The sequence below is a fragment of the Ochotona princeps genome, chromosome X (genome assembly GCF_030435755.1).
Source record: "Ochotona princeps isolate mOchPri1 chromosome X, mOchPri1.hap1, whole genome shotgun sequence".
Classification (NCBI taxonomy): Eukaryota; Metazoa; Chordata; class Mammalia; order Lagomorpha; family Ochotonidae; genus Ochotona; species Ochotona princeps.
In genome coordinates this window covers 83,985,073-83,997,075 of record NC_080865.1, presented here as the reverse complement: position 1 = coordinate 83,997,075, position 12,003 = coordinate 83,985,073, and the positions used below count along the sequence as shown (strand labels likewise).

The 12,003-nt window shown below is 44.3% G+C and overlaps 1 pseudogene; it reads right to left on the bottom strand.

Annotated features, from left to right (window-relative positions):
- Positions 1–5,117: 5,117 nt before the first annotated feature.
- LOC131478651 (zinc finger protein 511-like) lies at positions 5,118–5,820 on the bottom strand (annotated as a pseudogene).
- Positions 5,821–12,003: the final 6,183 nt, after the last annotated feature.

Sequence of the window (12,003 nt, the reverse complement as noted above, 5' to 3'; positions counted from 1 at the left end):
TCTCCTGTGTCCACAGGTGAGGAAGAACAGAGGGCTGCTGCTTGCTGACAAAATACATTGGCACTGGGGATAGGGGGTGTCATTTGATGACACCTTAGAGACCTTGATGTGGGGAAGAATGTTCCGAGGATGCTACTCGAGTGGTTCTGATAGTTCTGAGAAGTTGTTGGCCTTGTTGCACCAGGGTTGAGAAAATTTGGCCAAGGTCTATTGGCTGCCCTAGTCCATCATAATACATCCACAGACCCAAACACTTGCTGCAAAACTTGGCCAGGAGAGTTGTCCAAGTTGTTCTGCTTTCCACCCTCTGCTAATGCACTCTACCTCCTCCACTGACCTGCTTGAGCTGTCTCTCATGCCCCGACCCCCTGCATGTGAATCTAGGCTTGCTGTCCACTGTATAGGCATCAGCAGCTAAGGATACCCAGTCCTGATACATGCACTCCTAGGGTGGGCTGTATGATATTTCCCTGTGGCCAGCATCTGAGTCTAGCCATCTAGTTGGGGAGCCCCCAAGAAACTCACCTGGGGTGACCTCAGACTCGACTCTTGTATGCACCAGCCAGTACAGGCTCAGGTTCAGTTTGTCATCTGCAATAGTGAACACACATGCTGGTGGATGCAGCTGCCTGGTCAGTTCCACCCCCAACTCTATCATGTGAACTGATGGGTGCTGTGCCCTAGCCAAGTTCAGCCCATGTACCACAGGCCCAGTCTTCACACAGTGGGTGCTACAACCTAGTTAGGGCAAACCCCAGGAACCCCAATCAGGCACATCCTCAGACCACCTTTTTTTTTTTTTTGCACATGACAGCCTGTGGTCTAGCCTGTCCCACATCCTGTTCAACACTTGTGCATACCCATGGGTGCTGTGGTTTAGCTCAACCCAGCCTGTCAACAGACCCTGCCTACACATGCCAATAGGTGCTGCTGCCTTGTCTAGCCTGGCCTGACCCTAGTCCTGGTTCTTGAGCTCATCAGTGTGAGGTACAGCTTAGTAGGGGAGCATACACTGTTCTCCTACCAGGCCCACTCCCAGCTTGATATGGCCAGTCCCCAATCCTGGCACTCACTCGCAGGTACTGCAGCCTAGCCTGACCAGCCCACATCCATTCCAACCTTAATCCATTCCCCAGTCCCAGGCCTGGGCCACCCCACCCTTGCCTCTTGTGCACCCCAATGGGAACTATGGCCTAGCAGAGGAGTTCCCTAAGTTCTCCTACCAGGCCAGCTTTCAATCCTGGATCTCATGTATGCTGACAAGTGCTGCAGCCTTGCTTGATAAGGTCTGCCCTGAGTTCTGGCCTTCGCATATGTTGGTGCATGTTGCAGCTTGGCCTAGCCCTGGATCCAAGGAGTGTTGATGAGTTTCATCAACTAGCCCAACTCCTCCCATCACCAACCCCAGTTCTCCATGCAAACCAGCATGTGATGCAATTCCACAGAGGTAAGCCTACAAGTTCCCTACATATCTGCCCCAGATTTGGTTCTCTCACATTCTGGTGGGTTATGTGGCACAGCCTGATATGGCCCAACCCCTGCTCTGACATTCATGGGCAGGTACTGTGGCCTAGCCCAGCCAGGCATTCACCCCAGCTCTAGCTTTCACAGGCACAGGTAGGCAGCAGGTGATGCTACTTGGTCCAGCCCAAGTCTCCCACATGGGCAGATGTCGTGGCCTGACCCAGACATGCTCTCTAATTTTCCCCCTCTAAAACACCCTGTCTCAGATCCCTCACCTACCTGTAAGTGCAGTGGCTTTGTCCATTGAAGCCTCCAGAAGTCATTTCTCCCTGCCAAACCTGCCTTCAGGTGCTCCCACTCCAGTACATCTATAGACCCCCATCCCAGGGTTGGCTTCACCCCTCTTCCCTCCCGACCTAGGTACACGCAGTGTACCTGAGGTATGGGCAGCACAGCCCAGCCTGGCATCTCCTGCCTTCCCCACGTATCTTTAAGAAAGAAAAAAAAGGAGACTCAAGATGGCAGAATAGGGTAAGGACACATTTAAACAGATGGAGAAACAGTAGTCAGGGTGAAGCAGAGAGGGCACATTCCAGGAAATAGGAGAGGACAGAACAATAGCAGAGAGGTACCTGGAGACTGAAAGACACAGGAAAACAGTGGACACAATGGTGTGGTGTTGCAGTGACCAATACTCCCCCAGCATTCAGCAAGTGGTGATCCGAATTGCCCTGGCAGCTGGAACTCAACCAGCAATAAGGTGGAAAGGGATGTCTACCGGGAGCTCCAAAGGTGAACCCAGACAAAGAACTGTCCATCCTGCTGGTCTGTTTGATTTGGCCAGGAGCAGAGACAGAGCAACAGATCCCAAACGAGCAGTGTGGGAATAGGGTGGATTTCACAACCTAGTCTGCCCCCTAGAGCTGTATTGGGCACCATTTTTTTAAACATGCAAGGGCTATGGACAGGAGTGCAAATGCACTGAGCTGGAAGTGAACTCATTTGTGGCCCAGCAAACTGCAACAACATGGCATCCTACAGGTTCCACCCAAGATAGGTCCGGGTAGCCCTCAGACCTGATGGCCAACAGATCAAGAACTCTAGCAGTGCCACATCAGACGCCATTTGGTACAGTGTGGAAAAAGCTTTAAGACTGCAGGAACAACAGTGAGCTGCACATGTGCTGATCTGGGAGTGAACTCACTGAGCTCATTGCATTACATTGGTCCCATAGGAAAATAATGCTGACTATGGCATCATAAGGGTTCTGTCCAGATCAGCAGCACCAACAACCTAGCTATATAGGACACCCGGTGTCTAATCCTGGGAGCTGCTCCAACCAGAAGTAGGAGAAAGGTTGTACAGACAATGGTGCAGCCTCAGCACAGTATCACAGGAGGTGGAGAGTGGTGAGCCAGGAGCTGGGGTTACAGAGACCATGGTGGAAATCTAACATAAGAACCCAGATCTGGAACTCACTGGAGGGAATAGCACAAGTGACTGCAAACAAAGAGCCATGTACCAACTGCAATATGTAAAATCGAACTGTAGACCTGTGGGTGACACAGCTTAGAAACCTGGCCCAATGAGAAGAATCTGACAACCAGAGGTACAATGACCAAGAGCAAAAGAAGAGACAAAGGCACAATGAATATTACTGAAGACTCCCCTGCAAAGGAGCAAAACCCTCTGCCAACCTCAGAGTTAACTGAGGAATACTTCGAGAAAATGGGGATACAGAATTCAAAACACTTGTCATAAAAAAAGGCAGGCATTCAAGTGATTTAAGGAATATGTCACACTGGAATGAATCAAACGAAAGCTGATATATCAGAAATGCAGAATACAGCGGATCAAATTAAAAGTACAGTGGAGAGTCTCCAAAATAGGATGAAGGAGGCAGAAGAAAGAATCTCAGAATTGGAAGATATTTCCTGTCATCAGGAGGAAGCAAACAAAAAGCTGGAAGCAGAGCTGGATCAAGCAAAAAAAAAAAAAAAGTATTCAAGAATTGAAAGACACTATTAAAAGGCCAAATATAAGAGTTATGGGAGTCCCGGAAGGTGCAGAAAGAGAAGCTGGATTTGTAGTTGTATTTAATGAAATAAGGGAAATTTTCCTTAATCTAGAGAAAGAATTGGGAAACAACATTTAGAGTGGCACAGAACTCCCAACAGGCTTAATCAAAAGCGATCTTCACCAAGACATATGATAATTCAGCCTTCTTCAATCGAACATAAGGAAAGATCCTTAAATGTGCACTTGAAGAAAATCAAATGACATATAAAAATGACATATAAAGGAATGTCAATTAAACTCACAAGAGACCTCTCACAGAAAACTCTACAGACCAGAAGAGAATGGAGCGACATATTCCAGAATCTAAAAGCAAAAAATTGTCAGCCCAGGATAACATACCTGGCAAAGCTTTCCTTTGTCTTTGAAAATGAAATAAAATTTTTCCACAGTAAGGAACACCTAAAACAATATGTCTCCTCCGAGCCTGCACTACAAAGGATACTTCAAGATGTTCTCCTGACAGTGAAAAGGAATAGCACCCACCAAAACCAAAGGCAAATGCGAAGAACATCCCAGTAAAATGACAACAGAAGATTAAATCAATGAACAACCCCTTGCTAAAACAACAGGACCAAATTACATTCATATTAACCCTGGATGTAAATGACTTAAAATCATCAATCATCATAGATTAATAGATTGGATTAAAAAACAAACCCATCTATTTGTTGCCTAGAGGAGACACATTTCACCAACAAAGATCAGCGGAAACTATGTTCATGGATTTTGATTTTTTTTGTTAGTTTCACCTCTTCAGAACACTTTCTTCTGATTAAATTTTTCAATGCCTCATAGATCATACAGTGACATTATTTTCAAGAAGGTTCTCAATTTTTTTTTCATTTCTTCGGTGACACATGAGTCATTCAGTAGCATGTTATTTAACTTCATGGTGTTGTTAATTTCTTTTTATTCTTCCTGTTGATTTTGTTTTGGGGCTTTTCATTTAAGAGGATGTATAGTAACTGTAATGGAGACTATCATATCCAGATGTGAGGATACAATGTACTATGCATGTCTACTTCCACACAAAGATGGACTCCCAGTGAAACTGTTTACTATATCTGGTTTTTTTTTTTTTTTTTTGGCTCTTTTATGCTCAAGTATTTGAAAGGCAGAGGAGAGGTGTTCCGTCTACTGGCTTACTCCCTAAATGCCCACAAAGCCAGGGCTGAGCCAGGTGTCCAGTGCAGCATCCCCGGTATGCAGGGCCTGCCACCTCCCAGAGGCACTGGAAGGAAGCCTACTGGCACCAGCTCAGCCCAGGGACGGGCACCCCAAGCAGCAGCTGAACCCACTGTCTGCACGCCCGGACTTCCCTGGCTCTGACGTGCACACAGAGCCCTCCCTGCCTTTGGATCACTTCGGAACCGGGCCAGGCTGAGGCCAGGAGCTCTGACGAGGTCTCACATGGGTGCACAGGGTTCCAGGCACCAGGGCTGTTACTGCTGTTTCCAGGTGTGCAAAATTTACTTCACGTGTTTGGAACCGACATCTGACTGCTGCTGTGGCTCAGCCTGACCAGGGCCCGGGAACAGCCCCCCACACCGTATGTCCCTTCCATGGAGCTGCTCTCATCTCTTGGTGAGGCTGAACCCTCTAGATGTACTTTGTCCGAAGCAGATGGTAGGGGACAACCTGCAGCTGAAGACCCTTGTGTCACTGGAGGTAAAGGTTGTGGGTGCTGTTGCAGGTGAGCCAACTTCCATGTGGTCCCCTTCGGGCTGCCTGTCACCCCCCCGCCCCCCAGGGATCCTGCACTGGCCCCCAGCGTGGCTGGGTCTCGGCTTTTCTTTGCTTTGTCAAACCGGAAATCTGCAGGGTACAGATGACGTTTCACCAAGTGATCCTTCCGGTCCCTGCTGGTTCTGAACTTCTCAGTACAGCCCTCCACCAGGCACTGGTACGTGGTCACCCACCATGTCCTGCCTCTCCAACAGGACCTGGAAGAGCGAATCATGCCACTCCTGCACGTGGGCGTCCAGCAGGTGTCCGGAGGGGAAGGCTTGCTGGCAGAGGGCACACACATGCCGGCGCCGCGTGTTCGTAGTACTCCAGTGTGTTAAACACCTGGCGGCAGCTCGCCACCTGATAGGTGACCCCGGGCAACCTGGGCCTGTCCGGCACCTCCGCCACCTGCGTGAGAACGTCCTGGAGGTACAGGTGCCGCTATATGTCCCTGTCGTCGAAGAACTCGTTCTCCCACGGGAGGTGCACCTGGCAGGCCGCCCAGGGCCCACCAGCTAAGTGGACCTGCAGCATGAACTGCAGGCGCATCATCGCAGGCCGAAACTGTTTACTATATCTTGACAATAGGATGTTGGAATCTCTGCATTGTCCATGCAGGCAAAGATGGACAAATGACTGTGTATGAAGAACTATACTATAGTAATGATATAGGGGAACTCGGTGAGTGGGGAGGGAACTGGGGAGGGGATGAGGGAAATCCCAGGGCATTTGGAATTATATCATAAAATGATAAAAATCACAGCAATGAGTGGCACAGTGCAGCTGAGTCACTGAATTTGTAAAAAAAAAAAGAAAGAAAGAAAGAAAGAAAGAAATAGGTAACTGCTGGCATACTGGTATTGTTAACACAAATTTGGCATTAACCAGGCCCCCTACAGCTGGGGAAATTTAACCCTTTTTTTTTAATGACGCAAGCACTCCAAATCATTCCCATGAGTTTTTGCAGAAGTATATAGCACATTATTATCATCTGAAGTGCTTTGCCAAAGAACATGAGAAATTTTCACTCCTATCTAATTATAGTGTAGTGCAGTATTCTCCATTCCTTCAACCCTGCTTACCTTCTAAGCTATGGCAACCACCATTACACTTTTCATTTCTGAGATCAACTTTTTTAGCTTCCACATACGAGTTGATGTGTTACTTGTCATTCTGTGCTTGGATTATTTCAGTTAACATAATGGCTTCAGGTTCCACCCATGTTGTTGCAAATGATAAGATCTCATTGTTTTTGAATGGCTAAATGCCATTCCACTGTGTGCATTTTATTTACCCATTCACCAATGAATGGACACTGAGGTTGTTTCTGTTTCTTGGTCATGCTGAATAATGCTGCAATAAGCTTGGTAGTGCAGATGTGTCACTGATTTCATGTATCTTGGCTGTATATACCAAAGAGTAGGATTGCTGAATCATACAGTAGTTCTATTTTTAATTTTCTGGGCAAACTCCATACTCTTTTACACAATCTCTCTACTGATTTACAGTCTCACAAACAATATGTGTGTCTTTTGTTCCACATCTTTGCAAAACATTTATTATGTCTTGTTATTTTGGTAATAACTAGCATGAGAGGAGTGAGGTAATGCTGTGGTTTTGGTTTGTTTTTTCCCTGATGATTAGTGATGTTGAACATTATTTTAAGTATCTGTTGGATGTTCGTATGTCATTTATTGTGAAATGTTTGTTTAGATTTGCTACCCACTTTTAGTTGGGATATTAAATTTTTAGTTGGGTTTATTCTTTGCTATTGAGTTTTTTGAATTCCTTATAAATTCTGGTTCTTAATGCCTTGTGAGTTGTATCACATGCAAATTTTTTCTCCCATTGTTTTTGTTGACTCTTCACTATTGTTATTTTTTTTCTGCTATGCAGAAACTCTAATTTGGTGAAATCCCACTTGTCTTCCCAGCTGTAGGCAACTGCTTTTCTTGCAGCAGGGTAACACTTACCTACAAGACAGCTTAGGCAGTTACCTGTAGCTGGGGCACTGATTCTTCTAATCCATAAACATGGTATAGCTTTCCATTTTTATGCCCATTTTAATTTCTTTTATCAGATCTTTAATCTCTTTAGTTAAATTTATACCTAGCTTTTTTATAGAAGTGAAAATGGGATTGCTTTTTGATTTAATTTTAGATAATTTGAAATTGGTATATAACAATGGTATTGGTTTTTGGACACTGACTTTGTAGCCTGAAACATTGTTGAGTTCATTCTGTAGTTAGATTCTTGGTGGCATCATTGAGAATTGTCTTCTGTGAACAGTGACAATTTGATTTTCTCCTTTCCAGTAATGATGCCTTTTAATTCTTTCTCTTATCTAATTGCTCTAGCTCAGACTTCCATTATTATTAATTTTTAAGATTTATTTTACTTTTTTTTTTGGAAAGGTAGATTTACAGAGAGAAGCAAAGACATAGAGAAAGATCTTTTTTCTGTTGGTTCACTCCCCAACAGGCTGGAATGGCTGGAGCTGAGCTGATCTGAAGCCAACAATGAGGAACTCCTTCCAGGTCTCTCATGTGGGTGCAGAGTCCCAAAACTTTGGGCTGTTCTGTACTCCTTTTCTAGGCCACAAAAAAGGGGCTGGATGAGAAATGGAGTGGCCAGGACATGAACCAGCATCCACATGGGATTCCAGCACCTGCAAGGTGAGGATTTAGCCACTAAGCTATTGTGCTAGGCCCTAGGACTTCCATTATTACTGTGTTGAATCAGTGGTGGAAGTGGGCATACTTGTCTTGCAACATTGAAATACTTTCAAATGTGGTTTATAAGAGAATGTATTTGTATGATCATTTTGGGGCTAATTTGGTAATAAGCTTCAAAAGTAGTTTGTGACTTGTTAAAATTTCAGAAACTGATATTAAAATAATGATCAGGCATGTTATGTGTAAGGAAACTTCTGTATCATTTCAGAATGTTCAAAATTTAGAAACTATGAGAATTCCTTAAAATGTGGACTTGGATAACTGATTATGATACATTCATAGATAAATCATTCTGCATCTATATATTGGAATATTTTTTGGCTATTATAAAATGGTATAGGAGATTGACATGGGAAAATGTCCATGATGTTTCCTTAAATGCAAAAAGCAGGTAACAAATCAGTGTGTGTTGAGTAATAGTAATTTCTTATTCATAGAAAGATATGAAGGGAATAAACACATTAATGAAGGTGATTTCTGGCTGTGGATGATTTTGAAGGTTTATGTTTTAGATTTTCATTTTGAATTTGATTAGCATTAAGGTAGCCTCATTTAGAGCAAAATCACTATTAAGAGGTAAATTCTTTTGATGTATTCTTTTGTCTATAAAAGCAACTTACTGAGGTCTGTGTTATTAGTCTTGGGCTAGGTTAGGTCTTGCCTGTAGTGTTATCTTTATATTACATTTCCATAAGTAATAGCAAGAGTCAAGTTGTTAGTTTAAAGGGGAAAACTGCTAGGAAAGTTGCCTTTCTCCATTCGGCAGCATAAAGAAAAGTTGGTTCTCTGACACTTGTTTTCAACCTCCAGTGGCCACTGAATGTCACTGTGGTTCCAAGGAAATACAATGAAGATAAGACTTCTTTGTTCTTGACACTGAATTTGGAGATTGGGGCAGAAAAAAATAAATAGGCAAAAATAAATATGCCCAAATTCCCTATGGGCCTGTATGAGGTCTGTAGAGGCTTCACTTGGTACTAGCAATACATTTGAGTTGATAAATTAGCAATGAAACAAGTGTTTGAATCAATACTTCTCAGTCTCCAAGACTTTCTAAGCTTTATGGGGTAAGAGCCTAAAGCGCTAGGATACGATCTTGATTCCATAAAACTCTGATCTAGATTCCTTCAAGGCACAGATGGGGAAATAGCCCAGAGATGGAGGACAGCCTCATGAGGTGAAAAGGAATTACCTAATGGGCAGACTAAACACTTGCTTAGTGGACCAGCAAAGCAAAGACACTAACTAGTAGTTATTCTTTTCTTGTAGGCAGAGGCTGCGGAGGATTCATTTCTATAATCATGGTGTGTAGTACAGGATCTGGCACTTAGTAAGTGTGCAGGAAAAGTTGTAATGACTTCCCTGACTACCACTTCTTCCGTTGAATAGGTGCTCTTCTTTTTGCTTATTTCAGTACTTGTGTTTGCTTTAACCATAACTGTTAGGGAATGGACTTGCAATGGCCCATTTACATGTTAGTTATGTATTTGAGGCTAGAGACTATTTCTTTTTGACATTTCCCAGCTCTTAGTGTAAAAGAAATGAAGCCTTCCGTGATTCTTTCTTGCTCTCCTCATCCACCAGCCACCCACGGGATCATAGGAACCAGGAGAACAATATGTCTTTCCTTTAAAAAAATTTCTATGTTAAAATATTAAGGGGGGCTGAGTTATAAGCGTGAAGAAGCTGGAGTTGAGATATGGGCAGTATGTGAGCATCAGAAATCAGGAATGGTTAGGGAGATCTGAAGTGGACAAAAGGAAAAAAAGACTCCATTTGTGGGATGGTTGTGGAGAGAGACTGAGAAGGAGTATGTGAAGAGGTGTTAAAGTTAATGGCAAAAAGCAGGTACTGCCTCTGGGGAATGGCTAAGTTGTGTGTTGTAGTAGCCCTGTGTACATCTCTCCGTGTCTCATGTTCTTCCCAGGAGAGCTCATTTGCATAGGCCTGCCACTACCATGATTGGCTGTTCTTGCATCTGAGAATCTCAGAGATCAAATGTGACTTTGTGCAAAGTCAGCTTGAAGCATGCAGGGTGAGTGGCTACTTCTGTGGTGTCAAGCTCTCTCCCTTTGATGGACTATTTTCACTGACTCATTAGTCATACTTCTTTGGAGCAGGGGAGAGGAGAGAAGCAGACAGAGGTGCATTGTGTCCTGCGCACCCTACTGCTCCCCTCCTGGGTGTTCCCCGACATGTGCTGCAGCGGCTTCTGTTTGCTGCTGCGACTATCCTCACTCAGTTCCGTGTCTGATCCCCTCAGGGACCTAATGGTGGTTAAGTCTCTAGGGCACATCTTTGCCTGAGCTTTGAACTTACACAGTTACAATCCTACTTGACATCTCTGTTTGAGTGTCTATTAGGCATCTAAAATCTAATGTGTGTAAGACTTCAACCCCCACGCCTCCTTGCAAACTTGATCCTCCTACAGTCTTTTGTATTTCAGTTACTGGTCAATTTCCTCCTTCTCATTGCTCAGGCCTGGGACCCTCTAGCCATCCTCAGCCCGTCCCTTCCTCTCACAGCATCCAAGCCATCAGCGAATCCTTTTGCTCTGCCTCAGACTGCACCCAGAATCTGGTTTTGCTTTACTGCCTCTAGGCCAAACCAGCATCTTTTTCTTTACTAGGACTGTTTCAATATTCCCCTAAATGTTCTCCCTGTTCCTGTTCTTGTATTGTACAGTCTGTTTTCAATATGGCAGCCAGAGGATATTAAATCAAATAACATCAGTACTCTGATGGAGTTTTCCAACAGCTCCCCGTTTTTCTTCGTGTCAAAGTCACCATCCCTTTTTTCTTTTTAAGATTTGTTTTATTTTCATTACAAAGTCAGATATACAGAGAGGAGGAGAGGCAGAGAGGAAGATCTTCCGTCCGATGATTCACTCCCCAAGTGAGCTGCAACGGCCGGTGCTGTGCTGATCCAAAGCCAGGAGCCAGGAACCTCTTCCAGGTCTCTCACGCAGGTGCAGGATCTCAAGGCATTGGGCCTGCTTTCCCAGGCCACAAGCAGGGAGCTGGATGGGAAGTGGAGCTGCCGGGATTAGAACCGGCACCCATGTGGGATCCCGGTGCTTTCAAGGCGAGGACTTTAGCTGCTAGGCCAAGGCACCAGGCCCAAAGTCACCATCCTTATGGAGATCTGTAAGCCTCCATGAGCCCCTCTGACTTCATTTCCGGTCATGCTCACCTATTATTAACCACTGTACCCCAGTCACAGTGACCTCTTTGTTCTCTTCTGATATGCTAGTGTTCCCTGACCTCAGTGCCTTTACACTCACTGTTCCCAGTGCCTACAATGACATCCCTTAGATACCAGCAAAGGTCATTCATCATTTTTAGATTTCTGCTCAAATGATGATCACAATAGCTTTTATGAAAATTGATATTATTTTTGTTGTTGTTGAGAGAAAAAGCTGTGGTTCAAATAAGATTTGGCAGGTGTTTAAATCCCAAATCATGTCAGTGTTACTAAAGAGGGTTCAGGCTTGATCCTCACATTCCACCAGCTACCACCTTCCTTAGATGTCTGACCAGTGGGGCTATTTGATCCTGTATTATGAACCTCCAAATTCATGAACCACAAACTAAACCTCCTTTCTTCATGGATAGCTTGCTAGGTGTTTGGTTGCAGTACTAGAAAGCTGACCAATATGGGGAATGTGGTCTCAAGAAGCAGGAGTGGTGGACAAGGGGGTAGAGGTGGGGATGAGTTTTATATTTGACCACAGCTATGGGCAGCTGTTTCCTAAATGCTGCTGAACATCTGAGATGATTTACAACATGTGCAGCAATACCGTTTTCTGGAAATTATAAAGGGGAAAGTAATTTTTTATTAGTTCCTCATCCCCTGTAAGGGGCCTAGTGCAAAATAAAAACACAGAACTCAGTGCAAAATGAAAATGTAGTTCACCTTGTTAAAAAAAAAAAACTAAGAATTTTAAGATAACAGAATGAGTCTGAGAGAAGCTTTGGGGTAGGGAGCGAAGAGCTTC